General features: G+C 41.6%; 1 non-coding gene across 1 annotated transcript; it reads left to right on the top strand.

Moving 5' to 3' along the window:
* Positions 1-14,358: 14,358 nt before the first annotated feature.
* Positions 14,359-14,430, top strand: TRNAE-UUC (transfer RNA glutamic acid (anticodon UUC)). The gene has a single exon. It is a non-coding gene; the product is annotated as a tRNA-Glu (tRNA).
* The last annotated feature ends 786 nt before the right edge of the window (positions 14,431-15,216 follow it).

Here is a 15,216-nt window from a genome sequence, read left to right as displayed (position 1 = left end):
TGAAGAAATCAAGAGAATATGCTTTGGAGTATTCATAGAAAGAAGTCTTCCTATAAGATAATCATCTTTCCTTTGTTTTGACATTCTTGATGTATTTTCCACTGTATGGACATCCTTCTATCTTTGTATCGGTAGCCTCTTCAAAGTATTGCTTTAAAGTTCCTCATGAAGACAGAGAACCAGCTGACTACTATAACTCCCCATCTCATCCCTGCTGCTGATCCGTGGTACCATTTCTCTATGGGGAAGTGTTGATTGATTAATGATCAGAAATAAAAAGAATGCAGAGAATAGGATCCACGGCTATGAGAGAAAGCAAACTATACTAGCTTCCTGCTGCCGATTAGTTGAAGGGAAAGTTAAAAATAGTCTTAAGAATTATAGAGCACGACAACATTCAAATGAATGTTCTTAAAAAACAATATTTTTATTTATCATATTTTGACTAGAACTTCAGTTCTTTCACTTCGATACGTTTTCCAACTGATGATAAGTCAACTCAACAACATTTCCAGCTTAGCTGCCCTTTCACTTGCTTCTGCCTTTTCACTAGAATTAAGATAGTGTCCTCCCAGAATTGAGAAAGAAGAGAGAATACCTATGTGCTGCTATGCCTATGGTCCAGAATTGCTATCCGTACGACCTTGGTCTTTGATTGTAAAAAAAATACATACTAAGCAAGTAAGCCTGCCTAAATGCATTTCTTTTTGACACCTCTCTCGATTTGAAGAGATTACACACCATTGCGAACTTATTCACTCTTCGAAGCCCCCACCACCTTCTTTCTTTGAGCTGAGCACTTTACTTCGGCTGTGGTCATTGCCTACCGGTAAACTCCCATACTTCCTTCTTTTGTTCGAGGGAGGCCATACATCTTCCTTCTTTGGTTGGATCCAGGTCAGAAAGTTATAGGGTGTGCGCAAACAAGTCTGAATTAATAAGAAGGGGCAGTACACTACCCATTTGGGAATTGGCGAATCACAGTCATACTTCTTAGAGTGGGGTGGAGCACCAGCACCTTAAGCTGCACCAGTATCTTAGTAAGATAGACACCGATTAAGAAACCGAGAAGTCTAGATTATGGGGACTCTATAAGTTTTTCTCAGATTTCCTGTGTCTGTACTACTGAACTTTCTACCCTGCATATTGTATGTATCCTTCGCCCTTATTTTCTGTTCTGAGAATCCGCCTTCACCCTTCGGAGAAAACATGGTGGCCGGAGACAAGGTATGTAGATTAATAGAGTTGCTCTTACTTTTATAATATATCATTGATCAAAACTTGGTTCCCATGGATGAAGTGTTTGAGTAGACAAAAGAAGAAGAAGCTGTAGAACAACACTAGAATGATTCCAACCGACATACCCACACACAAACAGACTAAGACTTTGTAGCCCCATTCTGTTGAGAAGGTGCAATCTATATACCAAGTTGTCTTTGAGGTACCTCAAGCACAACCTCCTAAAAGACCATGTGACCATCAGATTTACCTCACGATAGTCAACCTGTGAATCAAAGGCTTTATAGGTATTCACACCACCGGTTGAAATTTATGCCATAATCAAGGAGTGCCCAGAATGGTACTCTACAACCTAGTTCATGCCTCACCGGCTCTTCATGTAAAGAAGAAAGATGGTTCGAGGTCTGAGTTTCAGTTTCTTAGAAAGCCACTTCTCTAAGCATGCATGCCGACATAGGTGTAGCGGTAATCACCGAAGTTTGATTGCAGTGTGGTAAGGGGTCTGTGAACCAATTGTTAAGGGGTAAGGCTAAGCTCACTTTATCATTAAGAAAGCGCTCCATCCTAAGAGATCGGCATCATACTAAGGACAGTGCCGAGCAAGGTCCTAAGGGATTTGAATTCCACACGCCTACGAAGCATTCAGTTAGTGGATATTAAGGGAACGAACGGTTGTTGTACAATACAAGACGATGGTATGATATCACTCCTACTTCATTCTCTACTTCACTCAGGTCTAAAATCATAAGGAAAGTGTCATCCCTGCGAGGAAAGACAGAAAGATCTTAAGAAAAGCTAATCTCATCTTTACTAAAGTAAAGAAAAAGATGGGTCCCGAATGAAATTATAGAGAAATCCTTGTTATTCGCGGAAATAGGATCGGAACAAGAAGGCTTCCAGGAATTGGCAAAAGACTGAACTTCAATTTGTACTTTTATCGCGTAAGCTTGTACCAATAGGCCTGTATTAATTTGTATCATCATTCATCAAAGGCAAGGCACCATTTAACTCCTTTCAGTAATTTTCATTTAGGTAAAGAAGTGCTTATAGTACATACACATGAGACAACTCTATTCCCTATTGGAGAAAGAGAAACATACCATGCGTGTTAGGAATGATATAGCAGCCTATTGCTAAGCTGGTGGTACCATTTTCTCGTAAGTGCATCTTAATTGTGAGATTGTCTATCTACTGATTTGTTTACTTCTTTAGGTCTTGTTGTATTGCTTGTCATGTAGATTTCGATGTCAATATATGAACCGAGGTTGTAATTGCTAAAGTATTTTTAGAATTATGTGCATCCATAATGAATTTGCATTTTAGAAACAATTCATGGAGCAGTGCATGTCTGCTTCGTCTTTCAGGATCGGTTCCCGGCGGGGTGCGGCTTGTAGATGGTTCCGACCTAACCCCATCTTTGCCATCGGCGTCCCACTTTTTCCGCTTATCATCATCTTCTGAATTAGTCGGAGGTTTCCATTCAACTGTTATATCCTCTTTTACATTTGTTTTGTAGGATACAAGAAAACTAGAAAAATCTAGTTGATTGCTTTTGATAAACCCAGCCAATTCATGGACCATTCTCTTTGATTCTTTTTCACCGACGGTCATAGTGCTTTCAGGCGATATAGCAAAACAGCCATAAAGACTGTTCATTGTCATTTTATGAATGAATTCTAAGGCTTTTCCTCAACAGGTTGGACTATTAGGATACTTCGATCCTATGCTTTCCTAATCTAGCGACTTTCGGATTATTCTTATTCCTGGTTGTGTGAAAAAAAGGAGCCCTTACTCATCTTAAACAAAAGGCTTAGCGCCCTCAACTTACCAATTTGACTATAGGCTGGCTCTTGGTGGAAAGGTGTAATTTTTGATTCTTTTCTTGGAGCTGCAGATGTAAAGAAGAATTGAATGCCGGCTATTGCTTGATCTTATCCCTAGTCTCTAGGTTGGCTGGCCGTAAACAACCAACTACTGCATAAAGAACAGAACAGAAGGATAGGGCTGAAACGTGGCTAGAAATGCGGAAAGCAATCGATTGAATCCAACGTGAGTCAACAGCGGGGTCTATTAGTGCGTTACCGAGGGTGGTATCAAAGGCATAAAAGGGTTCGAAAGTCACAAGCCACGGCGCTAACACGCATCCATTTTTTAGCTTAATGCTGACCAATTGGTCATGAACATCGTAAGGCGTTGCTCTTCGCGAATCCCTGCCATAGTATCAGCTACCCCTACTCGCTTAAAGCCCTTTACCGAAGAAGTTCTACTTTCCCTTCGACATCTTGTAAGTCACTGCCTCCTTACCCAGCGAGTGAATGAACGAGCCAATAAACTGGTGATCGGTCCATTTACTATTTATTATAGTCTATGACGGAAGATCGTCGTCTCTTTGCACATGAGATGCGTACTTTGTGGTTGGCCAGGATAAGCAAAGCCTACATCATCTAGGACTTGCCATTGAAAATAAACCTTTCTATTCGGTCATCAACAGCTCGGGTCCATTTAGCTTCGGTAACCAAATAGAAACTGATAGAGTTCTCCGCGAAGGCTCACTGAATTCAGGTAAATCAATTCTGATTTGATCACTCGATCCATGGCACCCAGCATCTAGCACTACACGTAGATCGGAAAAGACGCAGTTTTCTTTTTCTCATCACTTCAAGGGGCTAGGCTACATGAACCATTGCTACTTTTACTCCTTAAAGACGTATTGAAAGCAGCACATCCATCAAAGAATATAATAGACCACTAGCAAGAGTGTTAAAGACCTACGTCCGAACAAGGAGACAGGCGACCTGGTAAGGTAATATGGCACAATCGGTTAGGACACATGAGTCATAGGGGCATAAAAATTCTAGCAAACAAAGGCTTGTTGCCAAAGGTGAAGACGGTAGAGATGAGCTTTTGTGAAGATGGTGTGCTTGGTAAACAAAAACGGGTTAGTTTTGCGGGGCATGAGTTCAAAGGAGAAAGGCTAGAATTGGTTCACACATATGTGTGGGGGCCGGTCCAATCACTCGGCAGATCACGCTATTATGTCACCTTCATTGATGATGCGACTCGGAAGGTATGGGTTTACTTTCTTAAACATAAACCCTCGTGCCTACGTGGAGAAGATTGGAGTAGAGAAGGCTTCCTTCTGGGCTTTTTGATTTGAGTGTCAGGGCTTTTCAACGATTATAAAGCTCTCTATGACGGCGGCTAAGTCGAGGAGTAGGCACACAAGAGTGCTTTTTTTGGGGGCTCAACCTGTATAGGTACTGTGTAAGGTTAGCTCTATTGGGCGCCGCACTTATTGTAAAACATGCGCCAGAATGCCCAGACATGAAAACTATATATGATAATATGGTTTTTAACAAACTTGTCTCTCTTTATATTCTAAGAATTGTCCGCCCTTGTTATTTTACTTCTTACGCGGGATTTATGGACAAAAGTTAGCCCGGATTACTAAAGATCTTTGTTGCGGGAAAAGGAGGGATTTGCTGAGTTCAAAAGCAAGAGTACTTTAGTGAAAAAGCACAAAATTCATTCCTAGTTCAAAGTGATACACAAACAGCTTGTTGCTAATGAATTCACAAAATAAATGCTTGCTAGGTAAATCGTACTTTTTGCACAGTCACATATGGCTCGTAACTATTCTCGGTGTTATCTTACAACTACTCTTCCTTTCTCTCCTTCGGAAGAACTAGTCTTTGAAGCAAGAGATGAACATATTGTGGGCGGATCTTCTTACCCATTGATTGGAACATCGTAAAAACTCCGAAGATCCTTTTCACTATAGTTAGTGACGTATCCAAATTCTGTATACTATTGGTGGACGGGACATTCCCCGCTTCCTTCTGCTTTGTTTTCACGAAGCGAGCGCTTTCAACAAGCTTCTTTTCTTTGGTAATAAGCAAAAGTGTGTAAAGTCCTCCGTTTTATCACTGGGAAAGCTTTGTTGTCTTCGTTTTCTTTCTGCCGTAGTATATCACCGCATATGATCTGGCCTTTAAAGTGGGTTAGTAAGAAAACTTACCTTTCTGGGTAAGTGCCCTTTTAATGTTTAAGAGCTAGTTGAGCAGTAAAATAGAAATAAGAGCTACTAAAACAATATCCTTTTTCTTAAAGTTCCTACGATGCTAGTTTTTAAAAGGCATATACACTCAGATAATGCAGCAAGAGTTCCCCACTACCAAGTAAGCTCTTTCTACTTGTTCACCTGGATGAAAACTACCTGGCTTTGTTTGGCTACTTTTTTTATTGGCTAGTGTGATTTTATATCTCAGGCTAGACTCGCTTGAGCTATCTTACATTAGTGGGGCTATATGTGAATCGCAGAGGTCTGTAAATTAAGGCAATAGGCGGGCACATTTGAAATGCAGCAGTAGTGAGCTCCTATAGAAAATCCAAAATTCAATAAAAGGTCATAATGGTCGGAAGCTGTTCACTACTTCAGAACCATCCAGAAGGCAAGAGAAAAAAGCACCTGAGGTCAGGTGTTTCTTAGGAGTTCAATATGTTTCATGTGTGTTTTTGCAAATCTTTTTTCTTCACTGGTACTGCACGCTTGATAAAAAGGATCTGGTGTCTATGCCAGGTTGGTAAACCATATAGATCTTGCCCAAACAAGGAGTAGGGGCTAGCTTGTAAGCCACGACTTAGTACTACGAGGATTCGGGCGGAGTTTCACATATAGATAGGTCGGGATGAAGATGAGAAATAGGTTCGGTTGTGAATCTGGGTCAAGAAATGGGGGTTATGCGCCAGCCTATCAAGCAAGCTGAATAGGTGCGCCTGGATGATCAATTCCTTGGTTTTTTCTTACCTGACCGAGAGACGGGGCCGATAGAGCATATTCCGGACAAGTTGGTTCGATTCGCAGTTCACTTTCTATAAGATAACAAAACAGCAGACCCGCCCCATGCTTTTCTTTACGCTGACCCAGCATTCCCCTTTGCATTTCTTCCAGGCACAAAGGGATTCGTTTTTATGAGAAGCGAGTTGTTCTAGGCTGGGCTGATCCCTACCCGTTTTGATCTGACAGCGGACGAACAGAGAAACGTTGGTCTTTTTCTCGCATTTTAGCGATCAATACCGAATCCTCATCTATGCAATTCTTGTACTTATTTGATGAAAGATAATCTGGAATCGTAGTGAGAGTATTCCGGTCAAACCGCCTACACCTATTCCATTAGTTAACTATTCCGGTTCTAATCTGAAATCGTAGTGAGAGTATCTAGCATACATCTGTACATTCTGAACTAAGTTCTACTAATTTCTTCTAAGATAGTGGTGTTCTCATTCCCGCTTGCACTAACGAACTGTGATGTTTACGGATGAGAAGTAGGCTGTTGGACAGATGATGCTTGTATTGCCAGCCTTCATCGGCTCCGAGGTGTGGCTGGGTGAGCAGTCTGCGGAACGTTTCATTGCCTGGCCTCCCGGGTTTCTGAGTGCTAGCGAACCTCCTTAGAAGTAGCTATATTGGAATACCCTGCTGACTTCAGATTCTGATTGGCTGGAGGTGAAGACCTAAGCATTGGCTTACACTGACTCCTCTATCAAAAGAAAGGGTACAGGCACTAGACAAATTACCTACCGGTAATGTAAAGGGAGGACCAGAGCTGCCACATAGGGCAGTTTTACATCGATAGCAGGTAAAGACAGATAGTCAGACCTACCAATATAGTTAAGTCGGACCCGAAAGACAGCTTCACAAGACCATGTAATAGTTTACTTGTTCTTTTCTTAGCACTTTATCGAAGATATATCGCTGATTATAAAAACAAATTGGCAGAGCTTGCATTTTTTCTTCCACTGAGCGAGGTGTAGATAGCCTGCTTTTTCTCTCTACTAAAGGGGTCACACATTGGAGTGTGGATTTTGGGGGAAGTGTGGAGATAAATACTACCCTGGGCATCAGTGTAAAATCAAACTAAACATGCTATTGGGTTAAGAAGAAGAGGTTGGTGAGGATGAGGAAGATCCACAGGAGGAGTTAAGCAATAGTGCAACAGAAAAGCAATTAGAACCTGAAGAAGCATTAATCTCCATGTTTGCTATCTCCTCTAACCCTAATCTCTTTTGTTTGCTACTATGATCAATTTGGCATTTCGATCATCTTTTGTTTTGAAGGTACTTATAACAACCAATTGAGCATATATCTGTACATGCTGGTACGCGTGATTTAGTACTAGAGACACATTATTACCTAATGCTGCTGATAATGTACTGTCTTTTATAGTTACAAACAACCTATGTTTCCATCTTTTTAAAGCTGTTTACTAGTTATCTGTCCGAGAAACAAACTATCACACAATTAAAGCCCGCAATGCACAGAACATAAGGCACATACATACCACTTTAGCACACTTTACAGAACACGAGTGCAACATACCAATTCTAGAAAAAACACATAAACAGAATCCAAACAAAGTCACTTAAGAATAGGCAAGGGACACACCGTCCACGCCACCTACTTGAAGAGCAGAAAAGAGTATAGTTAGTGTAAGGAAAGTATTATAGGAAAGACCCTATAAGTTCAGACAATATGCTACATTCTATGATATCCTATTCAATCCCCAGGTTAGCATGCGTTGCTCGTCGTGCTAATAAATCCTCTCTTCTTAAAGCCCAAGTAGGACAAAGAAATGCAAGTAAATACCCTCGATTCATTCCTTTTATGCGAGTGGGAAAGCTAGCTAGAAATCAATGACAAGGAGTAGAGCCTAGAGCAAAAGGGCCTGGCGTCAGGTTAGTTAAAGCAAGAAAGTCAATGCTGGTGCTCGCTTATTCAATCCTTTTTTCTCTCCTCCTTTGTGCTAATCACTAGGTCAAAAGGAACCCTTAATACGGAGTTTTATACTTGTTCTTACTTGTGTTAGTGAAGCCGGATAGTTCAACTTGCCTGCCCAAAGTCAATCTATGAAAAGTCTTCCTTATAGGCGCACCCAGCTGTAAGAGAGTAGAAGCAATCGGAGTAAATAAATCCCATAGTGAAATGAGCATTAGATGTTGACTAGACAAAACTAGCTAATACATGTAGTAGGGTAACTTTTCCTTTTTTCTCGGTTATGTGAAAAGGGAGAAAACTCGCTACACTTTATAGGAAATGAACTACTCTTAATGCAAGCTAGTCGAGCTGGATGAGTTGTTAGGAATGGCTCAACCTAGGCAGCGCTAAACCTTTCTTTTCCAGGCAAACCTCTCACTTCAATCTTTCTGGGCTAGCTATGTTCTCGGACCCCACCAGAGTAGGTTTCACCATCGAGTAATGAAGATGTTAACTTCTAGTACAAGCAAGCAAAATCTAATGCCCGAGAAAGAGGGAATGGCATTGAGGCTTCATCCTTGGAAGAAGACGGGAGTGCTACTAGGGACGAACAGAGTTATGGGGCCAGAGGAAGGGGAACAAAAGGTAGAATATGCGGGTTATCGTCGAATCTCTGAGTGGCGATGCCCTCTACTACCTAATACTAAAAGAAGGGGACTTTGAAAGCCAAAGCCAAGAAAGACCATATCAACTACTCTCCAAATTGCAGGATAAGTCACAGAATTCAAATGGAAGACAGAAAGAGAAGGCAATTCAAACCTAATGGCCAAACATTACGAATCCAAGACAGAAAGACTTATAGCCATAAAAGAATAACAAGAGAACAAAAACAACTCCATATTCTACTGGCCTGCCTCTCTGATCTACTATCCAACTGCCATGGAAGCACCACTGAAGACTGGCTTCTCCGACCTTCCACCCGATCCTGGGCGATCCCGGATCGACAAGCCGACGGTATGGATTCCCTATATATGGATGGTAGGAACGCTTCAACTGCAGAGCCCTGAATGCGTCAGTGAGGTTCCCTCTATGAGAGAAAGAGAGGTTGCTAATCTTGGATCAGACGACGTGTTGGTATTATTGATAAGGCTTGGATTAGCAAATTAGCACCGCTTGAGTTTAGGTATTCGAAATAGCGAAATACATAAATTATCTATCTCAAGTACGTCTCCAACTTATCTTGAGCCATCAGTCAGATTAAAAGCAGCGCCCTGCCGGCAGCTCCTGACCTCTGTTCCTATGGGAGAAAGAAGGTGTGGCTTTGGACCCCAAACTCTTCCATGACGGCCTTCTTCCACTCATTTTATTAGCAATCAAACCTCTTCCCTGCTCTTGCACTGAGGTAAGCATTCAAATAGCAAAGCAAGGGAAAAAATATGGTATGTATTTTTTTAATCTACATACAGAGAAAGCGGATGTGCCCTTATTAGCGCAGTTGAAAATAAAATATATAACGCGTAGTTGCAAGCTTTCTTTCGTGAGCTAGCTATGTTTGCTTCCTCTTTTCCTCTCTGTTTCGGATGTCAACCCAATCTCTGATTCAAGTTCATAAGTTCCTTTTTTATAGCTCCTGTTGCTCTTCTCTGGCTAGGATCTCACTTATATGGCCTTTTTTTTCTTTTATATATTATATAGTAAGCTTCAATAGATAGCGTAGTAGGTGCTGTCTCTATTTACTTTCTTTCTTACGCCTAGGTGCTACCTTCTTTCCAGTTCTGTAAGTCCCATAGAGTTATTTTTTATCTTTGATTCCCAAACGCTGCGCGCAAGTCAAGCTTACAGAATTCCTGCCGGGGCGCCTTCTTTCTTATGCCAGCCAAGTAGCAATCAGAAAACCAATCAATCTTCCTTACACTACGACAATTCACTTGAACTACTAACATCATGAGTGACCCAGGCCGGCCGTATATGCGTCATTTCTCCTCATCCTTGTCTCTATTTGTTAATTGCTCGCTACCCGTAGTGGGCCTTGAGTAGGATTTAAGCACGGGTTTCGAACCGTCTACTTTTCCTTATCCTTATGGGAATTTAAGAGAGAGATCACTCCACTGAGTAACCGAGAGAGAAGATTCAGGCAAGTATGTCGTACCCTATTTAAAATAGAGGCAACGAACCACCAATCCATTATGATGCCCGCAAAGAAAACCAACGCTTAAGACGCTATTGGAGACTAGCGTAGCTATTATTCGAAGCTTATTAATTTCTTTACTGCGTTCAAGGCATGACCGCGTGATAGGTGTCCTTTTCCCCCTACTCAAGAAGAGTTACATCTAAGTTCCGATCGTGATATGACAAACAAATCTTACTTTTTCTTTCCCAAGCTGGCGCATAACCTCTGGACCGATAGGAAGATCGATGACCCGCATCCTACAACTTCAAAGAAGTATTTGTATCACACCCGAGCAATGGACCGGGGAAGGAGTTTCATTCATTTACGGAGTTTGGAAGCGAGGACGATCCAGGATCGACTGCTATCTGAAGAAGTGGAATGGATCTGATTACCCATTGGCGTCTGCATTGACGCTTCTGACTACCCCTACTCTGTGTCTTTTGCGTTTCCTTATTCATGTACTCATGTCTATTTCTATTTGTATGATACTGATATTGCAATCGATCTATCCCTTGGTCCTCCCAATCGAATTGTTAAGTATGTTTTTTCCCTTTCGAGAAATGGTGGCAGTACCAAATGCCGAATTAGCGGCTGTACCAAATGATCAATGCCTCTGGGGTTTCCCTTCTCTTCAGCTCCCCCCGGTTTCACCGATGTGTTGGGCACTGAACACTTTTCAAGATCTGGTTTTGGTAGGACGAAGATTTTTCACTTTCGTGAAGGTCGTTCTGAGGTGGAATCGAACCACTCTGTTAGGATTTAGAGTCCAACGCGCAAAGCTAAAGAGGATTTCGAGTCCTCTGCTCTAACCAGCCAGAACCTAGAATACAGGGATTGTGATACTGAACACCCACACAATCTCGATTTGACATGAGAGAGAGAGAGAGATTGCGATGGCAGTCTCTCTCTCTCTTCTTTTTAAGGGATATTATTGACAGGCAAAAACCAATGTTCAATTCATACTTCAGATCTTGAATCAGGCCTCGAAGAATTCTATGGCAATTCATACTTTCTTAAGAAATAAGAGAGAATCTCCTGGTAGAGGCGGCTATGCCTCCCAAGCGATCTCGGCTGAAGGTATCTATACTCATCCTTCAGCTTTATTAGACCCCTCTCACTTGGTTGACAACCAATGAGCCCCTTATGTAGGAGGAACTCATGTACGCCTTTTCGAACCTCTTCGGGACCTGTTGTGTCTGCCCTCGACTTAGCCGTCTTAGAATAGAAAGGTTTCGCAGATTCAGATTAGGATGCACTGAACACTTTTCCAGATCTGGTTTTAGCGGCACTGAAAAATCTTTGATTCTCGTCTCGTTTCACTTGCATTTGCTTTCGTTCTAAAGTGGAATCGAACCACTCACTCCGTTTGGATTTAGAGTCCAAAGGGCCTAGGCCCAGCGAACGAAAAAGGATTTACAGTCCCACGCCCACTGCCCTGCCTTCACCTTTTGATTGCTTTATTTTTATACGATTTTTTGAGCAACTAGCGCGAAAGCCGTTGCGTGTTAGCGCATTCGGAACCACACATTTTTATACGATTTTCTGAAGTGCGAAGTGCTCAGAATAATCCAGGTCGCTCGACGTAAGGAGAGGAACGAAATATCAATAGAGGAACGAAAACCGCAGGGTATGAAATTAGGGTAGGGTTGGCAGGGTAAGTCCAACTGGAACTTTCTTTGATTACCTTTCTTCTCCAACTGGCTTAGAGATTGCATTTGCCCTTAACCGGTAACCTCCTTTGAATCCTTCGTTTAGACCCTCTCTATTGGTATTGGCATTGGCTCGAGAGCAAGGACCTTATTTGATCACTTAGAACTTGATGGAGGGAAATACAACTCACTCGCTCAAGATATGGTTAAGCTAGCTCAGGAAGAGTACTAATTTTATATGCCTTAAAGAGGGGATTCAAAGAGTAGCCTTTTACTAGGGCTTAAGTTACTCGTTTCATATTGCTAACTATTTTTATATAGCTAGAAAGTTGAGTAAGAAGTTCTTTCATTCCTATCCCGTGATATTCCGCCTTGCTTTGAAGTAGTAGTTAAGGCGAGAAAAGGAAAGCTGTTCAGTAGGAGGAATTTCTACCGATTATTGAGTGGTTTGTTTCCTTTCCCCTGTAAGGTCAAATGGTTTATTTGCACCTGTAGTGGGACACCTCTCCCAGCTCCCAGCCAGGGTTCAAGCAGGAAACTCTGTTAAGGAGCTGATCCGAATACAGATACAAGGCCCCCACTCATCACAACGAACGGTGAGCTTTCCCACTAGCCTTCACAGGAGCAGCACAATCATGGCCAAAAAACAAAACAAAAAAAGATCATATAGTACGAGAAAACCAATGGCATTTATCTATTCTAAGTAGTTTCTTCTTTTCTTTTTAGAGGACCTTACCTGGCCAACTCAAATTCCAATGCTGCAAAACTATTGGTTTACTGAAGGTAGACCTAAACGCTGAAGTGTTGTTATTTACTTCCTTCGATAACATAGATTGTCCACTCTTATGCCCCATGCATAAAAATGGCTTGTGCTTTAGCACGTTTCGAATCAAAGAATAGAAAAAAGTAGGTGGATCGGGATCGCTATTACGAGTATTCGAGTTCTTGTTTTCCTTTCCTTGGAAAGGGAATTATTTCATGAGAAGTGCACCGGTAGAAATGTGACTAAATATGATCTTGATCTATAGCTCGGACACCTGGGACCATACTATTACGATGATGATGGAACGGACCTAGAGATCAGCATAATGGAAGAAGTTACTCCAGAGATGAGAGTATCATATCGATCTAGTATCTACTTTTTCACGGGGACCTTGATCTTTCCATCGATCCTTAGGCGAATTCATTTACTTGAGTACTGTACTATCTTTCTTTATACTACTATTCTTGATACCGCTTTTCCTATGCATCTGGGATCTGATATGTGGGGGTCAGAGTGAGAAGATGGTTTTGGCCACGGAGTTGAGTTCGGAAGAATCCTAGTTTGTTTTTTTTTTCATTTTCTCTGAGCAGTGAATAAGAATATCCTTGGCAAAAAAAGAAAGAAACCCGATCACAACTCCTATCACTTTCCTATTTGTCAATCACATCACCCACTCGTACTCTTCTTTTCTTTGAACCCATGAAAGGTCTGTCTCAAAACTTAGATTTAGATATGCAAGCACGAGATTCCCTACTTCCGGATATAGAAACATTAAAGCCATTCCATAGTACATGCCGATTGAAGGATGTGGACCTTTTGTTGGCGATGAGGCTGCAGAGAAGAGTTCAGCCATGGGCGATAGAGCTCGGGTTGGATAGAGAAAGGAAGAAGCAACAGGTGTGATGGAAACAATAGGTCGGCAGAGAACGAACAAATGCAAGATCCTCAAGAAAATGGATTAAGGTAAGGTGGGCTTCGGATTACCGAAATTGGATTTCCTTTTCGTGCCATATGTCGCTTAGACTTGACCTTTTCTCCCGCCCCCTAAAATCTTCGGCTCCTCGTTTTTATTCAATTATGAAATTACTCATAATGCAGCAGGGTTGGTTATCTAATTGGCTAGTCAAACATGAGGTGGTTCATAGATCTTTGGGCTTCGATCATCGAGGAATAGAGACTTTACAAATAAAAGCAGAGGATTGGGATTCCATTGCTGTCATTTTATATGTATATGGTTACAATTATTTACGTTCCCAATGTGCTTATGATGTCGCACCCGGTGGATCTTTAGCTAGCGTGTATCATCTTACGAGAATACAGTATGGTATAGATAACCCAGAAGAAGTATGCATAAAAGTCTTTGCCCAAAAGGATAATCCTAGAATCCCATCTGTCTTCTGGATTTGGAGAAGTGCCGATTTTCAAGAAAGAATGCGAATCTTATGATATGGTGGGAATCTCTTATGATAATCATCCACGCCTTTGTAAGTTGCGAAACTGTCAAACCATAGGCGCCTTACCGCCCCCCCCTTTCTTTTTTGAATTAGAAAGAAGGGGACGGGGGGATGAAAGACAAAGAAAGAGATCAGGTTATTTATGATCGGAGAAAAGGAAGGGGCGTGGTTGATGTGTCACTGGGGAACCCGTAGGAAGGGGAGACGCCCGGCCTCATTCACATCTGAAATCGCCAACATGAACACAAACGAAATCGTCGAATTTCGTATAGAAAGAAAAGGAACCACTTCTATTCTCTTTTCTTAGGTATATGAAGAATTGCTTTTTGGTCCCTTTCGTCCAGTGGTTAGGACATCGTCTTTTCATGTCGAAGACACGGGTTCGATTCCCGTAAGGGATAGGTACTTATTCCCGGCCGGCGGTATCATTGCTGAGTGATCGCTCGCTATCTGGCTTGAAAAGGTGGTCCGGGAGCTTTCGGAGAAGGCCGAAAATACATTTATCCTTTGAATTACTCTGGCATTCCATGTTTATCATGTTTTCTGCACCGAGAGAAAAAATCAATATGTCCATAGATTTAGATGATTTGATTAATTGTTTGCACAAAGAGTACACGTTTAAGTATTCAAAAATTGTGCATAAAATCAAGCAAGAAAACGGATGCGCGTGCTAACGCTTTCGCGCTAGTGTGCTCAATCCGTTGCTTGTTTGAGGAATTAGTCAATTCTATTAAAAATGGTAATTATGAAATGAAAAAAATAGGCGACTTGGTTGATTTGACTTTTCCATGAACATGAGGTGGTTCATAGATCTTTGGGCTTCGATCATCGAGGAATAGAGACTTTACAAATAAAAGCAGAGGATTGGGATTCCATTGCTGTCATTTTATATGTATATGGTTACAATTATTTACGTTCCCAATGTGCTTATGACGTCGCACCCGGTGGATCTTTAGCTAGCGTGTATCATCTTACGAGAATACAGTATGGTATAGATAACCCAGAAGAAGTATGCATAAAAGTCTTTGCCCAAAAGGATAATCCTCCCACACCCTCGGTGAAGTATTGCAAAAGAAATAGGGAATGCTTTTTATTCAAGTGGGGCAACCTTTTCTCTCTGCTATTCTTCGCATCTCGAAAGACCCACGAAGCGACAATAGAGGAAATACCCTCTAAGTGCTTACTAC

This window comes from Oryza glaberrima, chromosome 12 (genome assembly GCF_000147395.1).
Source record: "Oryza glaberrima chromosome 12, OglaRS2, whole genome shotgun sequence".
Lineage (NCBI taxonomy): Eukaryota > Viridiplantae > Streptophyta > Magnoliopsida > Poales > Poaceae > Oryza > Oryza glaberrima.
The sequence above is the reverse complement of the archived record's forward strand: the minus strand, read 5'-3'. Positions and strand labels throughout refer to the sequence as shown.